Below are 16,579 nucleotides of genomic sequence, written 5' to 3'. Positions count from 1 at the left end.
ATTCCTAGAATATCTGACAGACTTTTCCATGAAGCAGAAATTTTGAAGGACTGGACTACTTTGTTTGGGCAAAATTCAGCAGTTAACTTCTTTTGTGTCCTGCTTGTCCAATTTGGACAGTATACTGTCATCAGTCAGAGAAAGAGGCATTTCTTATCCAGTGGTTAGCTTTGCCACATTGAAAGCAAACTCCATATAGAGGCTCTTTGGTGCCCATCATCTCCTTTGAAGTAGATTGGTGCTGCCAGGAGTAGACATATCTCACTGTCATGAAAAGCCTTGTGTTATTAAAACATCTTAAATGCCATATTCTATAGATTTCTAAAGTGTTTAAAGACTACCTACCTATCTAAAATATATCTCCATTTAACTTTGAAAGCGTACATGAGGCTAAATAAGTCTTATTTCTGTAATTAATTAAACTAGTACCTAACATGACTACAAGTTTGATTGTTATATGTGATGAAATACCAGCCTTCATTTCCTAATTATCCTAAACAGTTTGCAATAGTAGCTTTCAAGGAATAGAACTTTACATTACATTTATAAATAAGTTACATAGGTATGATACAGTAATAAGAGTAGAAGCATGTATAGAGTATGTTGTAGCAAAACTAACCTTAAATTTGTATAATTATAAAAAATCCATACCAATGGAAACTAGTTGAGACTAGTAGTTGCTTTTTAGTTTAAAAGTAGATTTAGCAATCTACCCTTTTATCTTATCATTCCTATATCTTCTTTTTTTTTCTTTTCACAAAGAGATCCTTGAATCTAACTTCCTTTGCTTAGTTTTTCCATGATAACTTGCAACTAACCCCCTAAACTATGACAAACACCCATTACCCACTGAATGACCAAAAACCACCAACTCCACCTCTTGGGATTGTGTATGCCATGTTCTTAAAATTACTTCATGTTATTTTGGGGTGACAGCATATTTAGTGGACCCTGGAAACTTTGGAATAAGTATCAAGCTGTGGGAGAGCTAGCTGTATCACTTTTTGTCCAGTCTCTGTGTGATGGGGAAGTACAGAGCTTAACTGACATCCTGGCTAGAGTAGTCTGTGAGGCTGGACCATCTCAGCTAGCTTCTTTGAAGTTGTCCTGAGCAGTTTATAGTCCAAAACTGATCTTTAAGTGGTGTGTTTCAGCTTAATGATGAAAACAGTCCAGGTGGTTTCCTTACTATTGACCATTTGGTTTCATTGTTGCAGGGCCCCATTATCTTTTTGGCTACCTCAAAGGTCAGTGCCAGAAATGGCCATGGTTCACTGTAAAAAGCTTAAACATTTTAAATACCATATTCAGCAGATCTCTGAAAGGTTAAAGGACCACAATCTATTAAGTATACCCATGGTACACAAACTTATTCCTAATTACCATCTTCAGACTCAAACCCCAAAACACATACAGGAAGCTAGATGAGGCTTTTTTCTAGAATTAATTAGTACTCTGTATGACTAGTAAATCCAGACAGAAAGTTTATTTAAGCATAATGATCTTATAGATTTTGAGATAATATTTATATCTTAAGAAAAGTTTTAAAGAGTCAAAACAAAACAAAACCATTATGAGATTAATGGCAATAGAATAGTCCCTTAATTTTGGTTTTCTTCTGTCCCATGCCAGCTGGCTTTTCTGACATGAGATGGAGAATTTCAATTTACCATTTACAAGCATGCTTGGGTTTAGAGAAGAAAAGAGCCACACTCCAACTCCAAAGCCAGCCTTGATTTTTAATTGAATAGAAACCATAAAAGGCCTATTTTCCTTTTATGTTTGTATAGAGCTGCAAAAACAAGTATTTGGGAGATTTATGAAATTCTACAGTGTGGGAGATGTGCTATACTGCTAGGCTAATTTACTGTTTTTCTTGGGATATTTTCTCTTGACGATTCATCCCTTTTCTTCTGATATCTCATTGTCCAGTGATATTTAGATTCCTTAAGTTGAATGTTTTTATTCTCCTGGAAAGACAAAAACAAAACCTTGTCCAAACCTTAACTTTGAGGAGTTTCTTTTCTTTTCAGATTATATATTTGCTAAGGCATTTTTTTTGCAACAGAAATAAATATTATCTTTTAATTGAATTTTTACCTTTTTTCATATCCAATCAAATGGAAGGCATTTGTTCATCTTATAAGTTAGTTTGGATTGAATGGCCAAGCTGTTTGATGAACTATCACCTCTCTTAATCAAGAGGTTTGTCCTCTTCAAAATCTTTATCAATTTTGATGGTATCCATAACTTTTCTTCTCCTGTGGAAACAAAAGCAAAACCTTACCCAGTGAAAACCATATCCTAGTTTCCATTCTGAGATCAACACATCTTTAAAATATACAGTCTGATTTAATTCCACAGTTTTTCTACTATCCAGTGTCTCTCCACAGCTGTTTCTCCTTATTCATAAACATTTAAACATTTCAAAGTTAATAAAGCACTGTGTAATCTATGTCTGGTGATTTTTTACCCCTTCTGTTTATTAAGCATATCTTTTAAAGTGTTACTAGGTCTTTCTCTAACTAGTTTTCTTGTAGGATTGTGTGGTATACCTGTAATATACTTTATGTTGTAATACACAAAAAAAATAACTATTTAATTTTACTAGAGACATATGCTAGAGAATAGTCATTCTTAATTTGTACAGGTATCCCAATAATGGCTATGACTTCTAAATAAATGTGTAATCAGCTTTTTCAGAACTTGAAGCAGTTACCCATTGAAATCTCGAATATATATCTATGGTATGATGGACATATTTTGATTTTCCAAGCTTTGCAAAATGAAACACATTCATTTGCTAAATATCATTTCTTTGTGTACCTTTTGGGTTACTTCATGCAGGTAATGGAGTTTGGTTATACAAAGAAGAAGTAGGACATTTCTTTATAATTTCCTTGACTTGTTCTTAAGAGATATAAAAAAATCTTTCTTCAAAACTTTGTTATTAATATGGTACTCCTTATGAAATTCTGAGGTTTCTAGCACATTTCCTATCAATAGCTGATCAATTTTACCATTACATTTTGCCATAGGGCCTGGTAGACCAGTATGAGATCTTATATGTATTATACACAAGGGATGATTTCTATTTCTGATTAATTGTAACTGAATAAATAACAAAGTTGATTCTGAATTATTCTGAATAAGTTCATCAGTTTCAATATGTAAAACAACTCTTTCTGCATATTGAGAGTTAGTAGCTATATTAAGAAGTTCTGGAAAATCTAATAATACCACAAGAATAGTACATAATTCTGGTTTTGAACTGAACTGTAATGGCTTTGAACCACTTTAATTATTTTTCCTGACTTATATCCTGCTTTTGTTGATTTATTTGCATCAGTATAGAATGCAGGGGCTCCAAAAATTGGTGTTCCTCATACAATGTGAGGGATGACCCAATTAGTTCTTTTTATATACTGAAGTCTCTTGCTTTGGGCTTATTTGTTGCTAATCTCCCCTAAAAATTTACTGCAAGCTCTTTGTCAATGTTCATTTTCTTCCCATAATGAGTCAATTTCAGCATTAGTAAAAGTTTACCACAATTTCTGTTGTGTCTATTCCTGCTAATTGATGAAGTCTCAATTTTCCTTTCAGAATCAATTCAGAAACTTTTTCTTCATAGCTCTTTTATTGTTTGCTGTTTGTGTGATAAATATATCCATTCTAAAATATTATCTTATTTCTGAACAAGAATTCCTGTAGGTGACTGAGTAAGTATAAGGTAGAATGATTAGGATACCATCAAGCTCTGGATCCAGTTGATCCACATGTGCATCCTGTAATTTCTTTTTTAGTAGAACTAATTCTCTCTCAGCCTCAACTGATAATATTTTTGGACTATTTAAGTCATTATCACCTTTAAGATTGGGAACAAATTGCTTAGCTCATGAGTGGTGAATCCAATTGTGGACTGTAGCTAGTTTATACCTCCCAGCAATTTTTTCATTAATAGTTTGTAATTGATATCTTCTGATTTGTATTTTCCGTGCGTGAATGTTCTATAAACCTATCTTATACCTTAAATAATTAATAGAATCTCCTCTTTGTATTTTTTTCAGAAGCAAGTTGTAATCCCTAACAAGGAAAAATTCTCTTTAATTCATTAGATGTTTTGTTCTAAGGTATCTGTATCTGAAGCAGTCAGAAAGATATCATCCATATAACAGTAAATTATAGATTGAGGAAATTGTATACAAATTATTTTAATGATTTTTGTACAAAATATTGGCACAAGGTGGGGCTGTTTAACATTCTTTGTGGAAGAATTTTCCAATGATACTTTTTAACAGGCTGGGAATTATTAAAAGTAGGCACTGTGAAGGCAAAATTTTCCATATTCTGTTTGTGTAAAGGTATAGTAAAAAAGGAGCCTTTTAAATCAGTTTCTATAATAGACCACCGTTTATATAACAAAGAAAGAAGAGAATTCCAGGTTGTAAAGAGACCATTGGATGGATCATTTTACCTATAGCTCTCTGATCTGTTGCCATTCTCTATTTTCTCAGATTTTTTTTTAATGACAAATATAGGAGAATTTCAAGGACTGGTCATTTCTTCAATATGTTGGACATTTAGCTGCTCTTGTACCAGCTGTTCTAATGCCTGTAATTTTTCTGATATCAAAGGCCATTGTTCTACCCAGACAGGTTTGCAAGTTAACTATTTTAAAGGGAAGGCTGCTGTGGATATCACTCTATATAAATAAAACACTGATGGCCAATGACCAGGCAGGAAGTATAGGTGGGACAAAGAGAGAGGAAAATTGGGAAAACAGGAAGAAGGGGAAAGAGACACTGCAGCCACCGCCAGGACAAGCAGCATGTAAAGACGCCGGTATGCCACCAGCCACGTGACAAGGTATAGATTTATAGAAATGGGTTAATTTAAGATAAAAGAGCAGTTAGCAAGAAGCCTGCCACGGCCATACAGTTTGTAAGCAATATAAGTCTCTGTGTTTACTTGGTCAGGTCTGAGCAGCTGTGGGACTGGTGGGTGACAAATATTTGTCCTGACTGTGGGCAAGGCAGGAAAACTCTAGCTACAGAAGGCTGTTGATATCTTTGAAAGACCAACAGTGGTTATGTCCTGGTATATTCAATCTGAACGATCTGTGACTGTTCTTGATAGTATCTTTTAATATTTCTCTCAGAAGTATTCTTTATTTTATGGTTTGTTTCTGAGATTGAAGAAATGTTCATGTGTGTTTTTCATTGCTGTAAAACAAATCACATCCCCATAAATTCATTGCTACGTTAGCCACATATGGCTTTAATTTCCCTACCTGTTTTTCCTGACACTATACATTTGACCCACCTTGTACTTTGTTTTACCTGAGCTAAAGTTCCAGTCCCTAGAAGCTGAATATTTACCTCTTGAAGAGGTCAACCTGGATGCCAAGATTTTGGTGAAATTATTGTTATATCTGTTTCTGCATCTATGAGACCTTTAATTAAAATGCCATTTATTTGTATTTTATACTTTGGTCTTTGATCATTTATAGAAGTTTGTCAACATACTGGTAATATGGTCTCTCCTGAATTTTTTGTTTTATCTACTGAAGCTGTTTTGTCTTTTTTCACATTCAGATCAATATGTTTCTTAACATTAGGCATTATGTCTTTTAGTCATTCTGTGGATGAGTGTCTACAATGCTAACAGGGAGGGATTGAGCCTTATTTGATAATGAGGCCTATAGGAGACCCCTAAGGCATTTCCCAATGATAAAGGGTTACTTTGCTTGCCCCTTGTTAATTTGCATTTATTAGTCCAATGACAGACTTTGCCATTCCTTCTGCATACTCCTGAAGGCTGGGACCTGATCAGTCAAGTTTTTATATTTGGCACAGTAATCAAACCACTTTTTAAAGGATTAAATATGAATTGCCAAACTGTTACTAATTATAATTGACATTATGTCAATCCCAGCTAAGTCAGTTACCCCTCATCTATTTTTTTCCATTTTCAATCTATCCATTGTAGCACCATTCAGAGTCCCAACTCCCTACCTGCATTGTGATAGTTCCCATTCTTAATGTGGGGAAGATTTTTCTTTTTAATATTTAATATTATTTAACTCTCAAGAATTTTTTGGGTGTCTCACCAATCTGCTGACCTTTCAGTTTGCCCACAGCAGCAATGTCAGCAGCGAGCTCAAGATCCATTCCACAATTGTAAGGAGCATATAAGGCCTAGGGTGAACAACCCTGGTCAGGTGTGATAAGCAATAGAATGACATAAGTAAACCACAAATGGAGTAGTGATAAGCTATAAGCTATCTGTGGAAGTAAGGGTAAGACTAGAAACCTAGCCAGAAAAAGAATATAAAAGATGAAACCTCAGACCCAGCCAACAGAGCTCGTCAGGCCCTCCGGTGAGATGACTCTCCTCCACTAGAGACGTGAGATCCTGTCCCCAGTGCAGACGTGGCTGACATGAGGAAGGCTGACCCAAGATCCAGAGGAACAGACGTCCCGAGTCCGGATCTGTACACCCGGAGAGGTACTCCTGCTTCCATTTGGAAGGCAGGATAAGTATTGCTTGTAATCTTATTGTGTGAATAAATGAGTGTTATACCAAGTCTGAATCAAAAGTGATTATTCATCCCCTGTAACCGGGGTATGTTCTCGCTACAACAATGAACCAGGAGCCACCCTCTAGAGTCTCTTAAAGCTGTGTCAGTGGCGGGAGCAGAGCCTTGTGAGGGAAACGTCCAGCTGCTACACTGCTGGCTGGTGTGGCTTCTCCATTTGTTTGGCCATGCTCCATAATGCAATGCCAGATGTTGTTTTTCTGTTGGCTTAGCTTAGCAGCTGCACCTGAATCTGATATTTTAACTACTGTCTGCAGCCACGTGGCCCCCACTGTCAGTGGCCCACCACTCAGTCTGTGGCCTGGTGGGATTTCTGGTCCTGCCTGCACTGGCTCTCTGCTGCTGCCAAATGTAGGTTTTTACTAAGTCTCTATTGTTCTAGTTACCAATAAAGACTACAAAGTCAGATGTTGGGAAGAAAACCTGCTAGCTCAGAGAGGCTGAAAAGCAACCAGCTGACCTTCCTTTATGGCCAGAGACCCAACAAGAGAAGCATATCTCCACTCATCCTGAACAAAAAAGGTTGTAAATATCTAAGTCCTTCCTTACTCCTTCCTGTGTATCTCTGTATACATCTTCCTGGGTCCTCAGTACTTTCTATGACTAATTCCTGTCAAGAAGTTTCTGCCTGGGCCTCCTGAGCCAAGGTTGATTTTATTAATATAGTCTCAGGTTTCATAGTGTGATCAAAATCAAATATCCACAACAGGGTTGGCAGTGGATGGAATAGAAGAAAACTGAAAGAGATAATTGGAAAAGGGGGGCATTTTGGGGTCAGATAGAAACCTGGTACAAGGCCAGGTAAATATTACAACAGGCTCCTAATAACTTAGTTGTAGTCCTCAGTTCTTGCTTCTTGAAATGGAGCAGGCAGTTTCTGAGAAAGCCCTGAACAAAGCACCATCAATCTCCAATGCCCCTGACAGCAGGGATGAGGGAGATAGGACACATCAATCCTGGGCCACTGGGCCAGCCCCCAAAGTCAATAGCTCAAGGTAATAAACAAATAAGGACAGGGCCTGGGACTTCTCCAGACTTGCTCCAAATGGAAAAACTGTAGCCTTAACCAGCCCCTGCCAACCCTAGTACATTTGAATGTACTAATATGATTGCCAATTGCATAAGTCAATCAAATCTGAGATAGCTATCTCTGAAACTCCTCTTAGCTATGCTTAAAAAGAGCCTGCAAGCCTCTCTCAAGATCTCCATTTTGCCTTTGTGTCAGATGTGTGACCCCAGCATACTGGTGCCTTACTCTCCAGATAATAAATGCCCTTATTGATTGCATATGTGAATGGTGGTCTTTTGAGGGACTTCTCCAGGACTATAACAATGATCTCCAGCTAAGACTCCAAGCAATAGTGAATATGTAGCCTGAACTGACCATCTCCCATGGTCAGATTGGTGACTACTTCAATTGTCATCAGAGCCTTAATCCAGTAACTGATATAAACAGATGCAGAGAGACTCACAGTCAAAGATTAGCCCAAGCTTGGAAAACTCTGCTGAAGATAGAGAGGAAGAATTGTAGGAGCCAGAGGGGTCAAGGACAACATAAAAAATCCCATAGAAACAACTAACCTGACACATAAAATGTCACAGTGTCTGAACCAACAACCAGGGACCTTGCATGGGACCAACTTAGGCCCTCTACACACATGTGACAGTGTGCAGCTTGGTCTACTTGTGGGACTCCTAACAATGGGAGAAGGGACTGTCCCTAACACTTTGGTTGGTCTTGGGAACCTATTCCTCATATTAGATTGCATTTCTCAACTTTAATAAAGGAGGAGGAGCTTATTCTAACTGCAACTTGAAATGCCAAGCTTGTTGATATCCATGGGAGAGCTGCCCCTTTCTGAATAGGAACAGAGGAGGAGTGGATCAAGGCAGGGCAGAGGGAAGGTGGGGGAAGATAATGGGTGGAGAGCAGGGAGGAGAAACTGTGATTGGGACGTAAAATAAATAAATGAATTAAATAAAAGAACAACAAAATCAATTAAAAAAAACAAACAAAAACCTCAGTTGAGTGCAATCTAGTCCCACCCTTGTGAGCCTTGCCTTGCTACAAGAGATGACCAGTTGAAACTTTGTATACTGTGTTACTATGGGATCCTCCCTAGGATCACTCTCATAGGTTTCAGGAAGTGTTTCCCCCTAGGTTCAGCCCTCTCTCCTCAAACTCACTCTCTGTATCCCATATCCCCACTCATTAATCCCCCCTGCATCCCCATCCACCCTCATTCCACCAGCAAAATCTATTCTATTTTCCCTCTCCTGGGAGATCTATTTGTAACACTAGAGACCTCCTTTTTTTTAACCTAATCTCTTACAGGTGTAGCTTGGTTATCATTTACTTAATGACCAATATCCACTAATCATTTACTTAATGACCAATATCCATTAATGAATACAAATCATATTTGTCTTTCTGGGTCTGGGTTACCTCACTCAGGATAATTTTTTTTTCTAGTTATATCAATTTGCCTATAAATTTCATGATGTCATTGTTTTTAAAACTGAACAATATTCCATTGTGTAAATGTATCACAATTTCTTTATCCATTCTTTGATGGGCATCTAGGTTGTTTCCATAATATCCATAGTCTGGCTATTATGAATGAAGCTGCTATGAATGTAGTTGAGCAAGTGTTTTTGTGGTGGGATGGAGTATTCTTTGGGTATATTTCCAGCTAGATCTTTGGTAGATCAACTCCCAACTTTCTTCAGAACTGCCCTACTGATTTCCATAGTAGCTGAACACATTTACACTTCCACCAGCAATGGAGGAATGTTCACCCTTCTTCCATATCCTCACATGAACTGTCTCTTGTGTTATTGATTTTACCCATGCTAATAGGTGTAAGATGGAATCTCAGAGTAATTTTGATTTGCATTTCCCTGATGGCTAAGGATGTTGAATATTTCTTTAAGAGTTTCTCAGGCATTTGAGATTTCTATGCTGTAAATTCTGTTTAGATCTCTATCCCATTTTTTAATTTGGATTACTTGTTTTTGATATCTAGTTTCTTGTATTCTTTATTATTTTGGATATTAGTCCACTATGGTATGAAGCAATGGTAAAATATTTTCCTATTCTGTAGATTGCCTCTTTTTCTGATACCAGTGTCCTTTGCCTTACAGAAGCATTTCAGTTTCATGAGGACCTACTCATTTACTGATTGTTGATCTTTATGCATGCATTATCAGTGTTCTGTTCAGGAAGTTGTCTCCTGTGACATGCATTCAAGGCTATTTCCTACTTTCTTTTCTGCCAGGTTCAGTGTATCTGGTACTATGTTGAGATCTTTGATCCATCTGGACTTGAGTTTTGTGCAGGGTGATAGATATGGTTTTATCCACATTCTTCTACAGGTAGACAACCAGTTTGAACAGCACTATTTGTTGAAGATTCTGTCTTTTCCATTGTATATTTCTGGCTTCTTTAAAAAAATCAGGTGTCCATAAGTGTGTAGATTTATGTCTGGGTCTTCAATTTGATTCCATTGATCAATATATCTGTTTTTATGCCAATACTATGCAGTTTTTTTTATTACTATAGTAGTGTAGTACAATTTGAAATCAGGGATTGTGATACCTGCAGTAGTTTTTTTATTGTTTATTATTGTTTTATCTATTCTTTTTTTTCCATCTGAAGCTGAGAATTGTCCTTTAAATGTCTTTAAAGAATTGCTGGAATTTTGATGGAGATTACATTGTATCTGTAGGTTGTTTTGGTAGGAAGGTCATTTGATAGTATATATAAATGATGCTAAAAATTACATCAGGGAACTTCTACAGCTGATAAACACTCCCATCAAAGATACTGGATACAAGATAAACTAAAACATATCATTAGCCCTCATATATGCAAATTACAACAAACTGACAAAAAAATCAGGGAACCAGAACAATTCACAGTAGCCTCAAATAACATAAAATATCTTGAGGTAACTCTTACCAAGCAAGTAAAAGACTTGTATGACAAAAACTTCAGGTTTTTGATGAAAGAAATTGAAGAAGATATCAGAAGATTGAAAGATCTTTCATGCTCATGAATGGTAGGGGTAACAGTAAAATTGGTTTGATATTTCACATTGTTGGCATTCTGATGATTATCTGGGCCTATGCACTCCTTTTATTAGTTCTTAACTTGTTATGGATAAGGCAGGTTGGGGAAGAAGAGAAGATCTAGGGGCAGGATGGGTCTAGGGTTTGTATTTGTCTTGAGTGGAATGAAGTTGGTTGGACAGAGGGAAATGAAATAGTATTACAAGTCAATAGTGTGTGTGGAGATAGGTCAAGGTAGAAAAGTTTGGTTTGATATGGGAGAATCTTTTGGTTTAGTAGCTAGGTGAGGAGAATCCTGGCTGAAGTCTAGAGCGTTTTGGCATGGAAATAGGGAAATCCAGATAGGATTGTGCACTGATTGTGAACCTCGGCTATATCTGGTGGTTGAGGCAGATTTTTAGGAAGCTTAGAAGTAAGCTGTGGCACAGGTGGTAGTTGTTAGATTAGGATGGAACACAGTGAGTGTTACCCTGAGATAGAATAGAGGACTACTGCTGCACACCTATGGGTGGTCAGAGTAGGCCAGGCTACTGGCTGTGGAAACTAGGCTTGACTTGGCTGGTTGCAGAGAAATGAAGATCAGGTTGCAGTGAGTATTCAGAAAGCTAGACTCTAGAGAAGTCACTGGAGACTGGGTATGGGGTGTGGTAGTTAAAGCTGATCAAAGCAACTTGTGGGTAGGTGCCTGAAGGGTAAGTCCAGGAAGAAGTATAGATATTGGTGGCAGTGCAGGAGGAGGTGGTCAGAATAAACCTTGCTCTCGCTATGGGACCATTGCTGGATCTGATGGGTTGAGGAAAAAATGAGAATTGGATTGTATGGATTGTATGGATTCACAAGATTAGACCCAGAAGGAAAACATATATTTTCTGTTTCTTTTGAGGATGCATTACACAATTAAATATAAGAGATCACTGGACACATGTGCATATATGCACATATATACTCACAAAGATGTTAGTAGATTTATGACTGTAGTCATGCTATTATACTATTATCCAAAAAGTATTCATCATTAATCATTGAGAAATATTCTATAAATTATCTATCATCTACCCTTTTCCCATTTGTATACATGTATGTGTGTGCATGTGAGAGTGTGAGGGTGTGTGTGTATGTGTGTGTGTGTGTGTGTGTGTGTGTGTGTATCAGTCTATAATCATGAATATAAAAGAGAAAATAATTAGGACAAAAGGACTTTGTTAATTACTTCATTTTTAATTGACAAAATTTATAGGCATTTATGGCATACAATGTGATATTTTTATATCATTTGGGAGAACATGGATGGTCCTAGAGGACATTGTGCTAAAATTTGTAAAACAGATGCTTTTTGCAATAATTTTTCAGTACTTAAATTCTTCGGATAGTTTTGCATGCTTATAGGCTATCAAATGTTTTCATCATTGTTCAAAATATTTTCAGTTTTCACTATAATTTACTTTTCATATGAATTGATCAAAAATGTACTATTTATTTAAAAATATGTAAGAATATTGGTAAAACCCTTGGTTATTAATTTTTTCCTTACATGCAATTCAGATTTTGGCTTGTTGGAATCATTATATGATACAAGAAACTTTAAGTGGAAAGCTTTTGTAGGTGTTTGAATGCAGATGAAAAGGACACAGAGTTGATGTCTTCATATATTTCAATTCTTCATCTTTGAGTGATAATTTTAACCTCAGAAATTTGTGCCCATTGTTGTTTTTTTCCATTTACTACCAAGAAAAGCATCCTGATTAGACATGCTTTTTATCTTATAAATATCATATTTGAAGTTGATGGATTTAACTAATTTGCAACATACATTTAAATTTCCAAATTCAGTGGAACCTATCACCTGCCAGTGTTGTAACCTAGGTAGGTCTTTGTGACACAGAAGATCCAACCTGGAAGTAAGCACATGGGAGCATCTACTTACTGGAGCCAATGACCAAATAACAAGCTCAATAACAGGAAGTTCTTAATTATTGTTACTTTTTTGAAAAATAATTTCTAGTAAAGTAACTCAATTAATTATTAATAAGTAATTATAGACTTGAATGAATACATTGAAATTCATTATAGTCCTATCTCACATAAATTAAGGCCTCCATGAAAAGTTTTTATACCTACCAAATAACACAACCATTTGTCTCCCAAAATTAGATCATAAGTACCAACTGCACAAACAACAGATCCAACTCTGCAGCTCAAAGTAGATATGCAAAGTCTTTCTGACCATTAAGTACAAAACTATAGTTTGCTGGGTGATGTTGGGAATGGGGACTGAGGTTGCTTCCTCCTCAAGGGTGTTTTAAATGTTACCCACAATATGTAAATATTTCATACTTCAACATTAGCTCATAGTCACTTGGTCCAAAAAAACCCTAGACATTTGTTTTCTTATTATAGATTTTTCAAATCAGCTTGGCTGTTACCTACTCATTCTTGGCAAGATTCAAGGATTTTACCTCTGGGGATTATTGAAAAGAAGTCTGTTCAAAAGAGATGAGTCTGTTTGAACTTGTTCCAAATATTTTAACTAGCTTATCTATTTAAATAATGATGGTGCAAAAGTCTTAGACAGTATTGTGAATATAAATGAAAGAAATGTTTTTCCTGATCAAATGACCCAGGTAGCCTCTGGTATTTAACCCTTGATGTGTACCATCCATGTGCTTTATTCATCGTTATGACAGTCTGTGGATAGTCTCAATTTCCTGGAGTCTTCTACATACAGGGCAATGTTTTTTAACAAGAAAGGAAAGGATTTTATGGAGATTATCTGAGTGATAGAGACAGAAGACTTCTGGTTCTAGTCATGAGAAACTTTCACCATTAATGCTTCTGTAGTTTAAACCACTGATTTGTCATGTTAAGTATCTGGATTATTTGTGAGATACAAGGATGCTGCTGTACTTCATTAAAGTCGAGACCTTTGGGATGCCTTTAGCACAATTGACTAAAAGAGAAAAATTTATAAAATTAATTGTAGGGCTGTGAGTTTTTAATTAAAATGATCATATAAAGAGTGCTAACAATTTTTATTTATTAGGTGGACTTCTTATATACACACAAATAATACATCTTTGTACTTTTATGAAGAATTTTTCTTAGAATGTGACAATATCTACCTACCTTTAGGAGTAAGTTTTGACATTAAATTTCCATATTTTTCATTTAAATTTAACTTGGATATTCTTACTTTTCTCTGAAAGACTTAGATAATAGGAAACTTTGTGGAAATGTGTCTTTTACAGTGTCTTGGTCCTCTTTCCTCATCTATTGAAGTTCATTTCTTGTAATGTGTTCCATGAAGTCACATAGGTACACAAAATAATTGCAGCCCTACCAGCAAAAGAGCCTTTGATTTTTTTGGAAGAAAACTAAGAACCATGTTGTGAGTCCATGAGACCACAAGCAAGGAGTACTAGCTAAAGATTCGTGTGATATACTGAAATACAACTGACACTGTAAGTTATATGTTCTCATAGGAAGTATGTATATTGGGAAAATTAAGATGCTACACAGAGAAATTTATCATGAAATACAAGTACATTTGCTATCAGTGTCACAGACTACTTTTGGGGTTGTTGCTCAGTTATGTTCCATCTGGACAAATAGGAAGTGAAAAATCTTATACGTTATAAATGACAGTGATTTATTATTTTTTATTTTGTGGGACATTGTGTTTTATTAAAAAGGATGCACAATCACTTTAAATATTTGAAACAGGGAAATTAAAAATTCTGTATCCTCACAAGTGTTTAAGGTGAATAAGATCAAGTATCTGTTATATTTCAGTTGCTTAATGTTGTATTTCATGTGTGTATCTGAGAATTGCCCAATGAACATATTAGTATATGTAAATAATGAAAAAGCATAAAGGGATACTTCATCTTCTACCATAGATGTTTGTTAGTTTGGTATTGCATAATACTGTACATGGTATTAAAAACTGGATAGTTTCCCTGATATTTTCCCTTCCACTCTCATATCTTCTGTGAGTATATGATTTTATGTATCTACTGAAAGTCTACAATTCACAAATGAGAGAGAAAATGTAATATCGTTTGTCCTGATACTGAGGTAAATTGACTAATTTGCTTATTTTCATTTGTATCTGTGTTTTGTCAAAGTGATATAAGTGAAGTGATATAAGAGAAGTGATATAACTTCACTCCTCTTTATGGGAGATACAATTTTCATGCTAGCAAAGTATTTTTAAAATATAAGACTATTTTTTTTTTAAAAAAAAGACATGTTCTTAATAATGGAGTATACTATTATTTTTCAAGAAGTATGTTAACAGTAGCTCAAAATGAAAGCAGTCATACTATTTTTAGTGTTTATAGAATTGACCATTTGATAATGTGCATTATATATATGTCTAGTATTGTATAGCTTATGTAGTCTTTTTTTGTCTATTACATGAATAATCACATTAGGCTCTAAATGGTTTAACCTGGTGAAAACCAATGCTGATCAATATTGAATGCACTGAACTGTGTAGAAGTAAAATGTGCAAGACAGAATTGGGCATAAGTGATACAGTATTCTTATGTTTTGTGATAGGCATGCCTATGACAGTGGTGAACTTCAAGAATGACAATGATAGATGTTCCGACTCAGATGGAAGCATATATGTGAATGAGACATGTGTAAACTGTGTCCCAGGTGCTTCTACAGATGCTTTGACTCTGCACATGGCCTTCTTGATTACAAGAACGTGCAAGTGGAATTTTGCTTGTATTAGTCCAAATATATTTCTTCACAGGTGAATATTGATACTATTTTACATATAATAAATGAATTTATATATATAAAATAAAACAAGATAATAAGATATATAAGTTCAATCCAAGTTCATAAAGTGGTTCATGAGGCACACGTGCTGTTTTTTCTAACCCAGACTATGTCTATATTCCTGTTAATGGACAGAAATTCTCATGACTTATTGTCAGTGGATGCTCACAGGGAAACATCCAAGAATAGCAATCATACCCACCACTGAGATGTCTAATGTGCTGAGTGGGAAGTGGTTAGACATTTCATAAGAACACCAACAGACCACTCTAGGAGAGGGATATTATGGAAGTCCCTGTGGTATAAATGGTGTAACAGAGGCAAAGGGAGACTTACTAAGATGGTCAAGATCAGGATGATACAAACTAAAAGAATCTCATACTATAATCAGGTGTGGCTTCAGTGTCCACAATTTTCATCACTGGAATTTTTTTCTGAACAAGTATTTCTCACATTCTTTCTTACTATACCATGTAAAACAGAGTTAGAGATATTATTTTGTCACAGTAGGTACTAAATTCCATTTTATATTATTTGTATCATTCCAGAAGCAGTGATAAACTTGGAAATGTCCAAATGTGACAAAAAGGGAAAAAATGACAGCACAAGAGGAAGGGAGGGGGTCAGAAGTGACTGCTGTAGACCATTAGGGACTGTGAGACTGAGAAATACTGTGGAATATTTTTCAATCCCCCTTTTTTTTCAGAATGCAAACAGCAGCGTGAAAATAAATACAACGTACATATTTGCATTCTGGCTATGCATTTTCTTTCAGTGTTTGGCTTTTGGGAATTCAGGCAAATTCCAATGTGAGGCCCAGCAGCATCTAGAATGTATGAAGATAAAATCCATTCAGTATTCATAACTCAGTATTCAGTTTTTACTTAATATTCACTTGCTCATTTCTGTTTCTATTTCACTCTGTGTCTCTGCCTAGATTTTTTTCTGAGAGTTATGGAAGAAGTAAACTCTGCTGATGGAGGACATGGTAAGAGCAGTGGATTAGTTCAGGTAAAGTAAAAATACTTGTGAAAAACCTGCTGGTGGATGTAATTGTGTTACTAATTAGTATAAGAAAGCATCACATGGAACTGTAACTGCTAAAATATGTCACAGTAC

The sequence above is a fragment of the Peromyscus maniculatus genome, chromosome 4 (genome assembly GCF_049852395.1).
Source record: "Peromyscus maniculatus bairdii isolate BWxNUB_F1_BW_parent chromosome 4, HU_Pman_BW_mat_3.1, whole genome shotgun sequence".
In the NCBI taxonomy this organism is placed as follows: Eukaryota; Metazoa; Chordata; class Mammalia; order Rodentia; family Cricetidae; genus Peromyscus; species Peromyscus maniculatus.
This window is presented reverse-complemented; position numbering follows the sequence as displayed.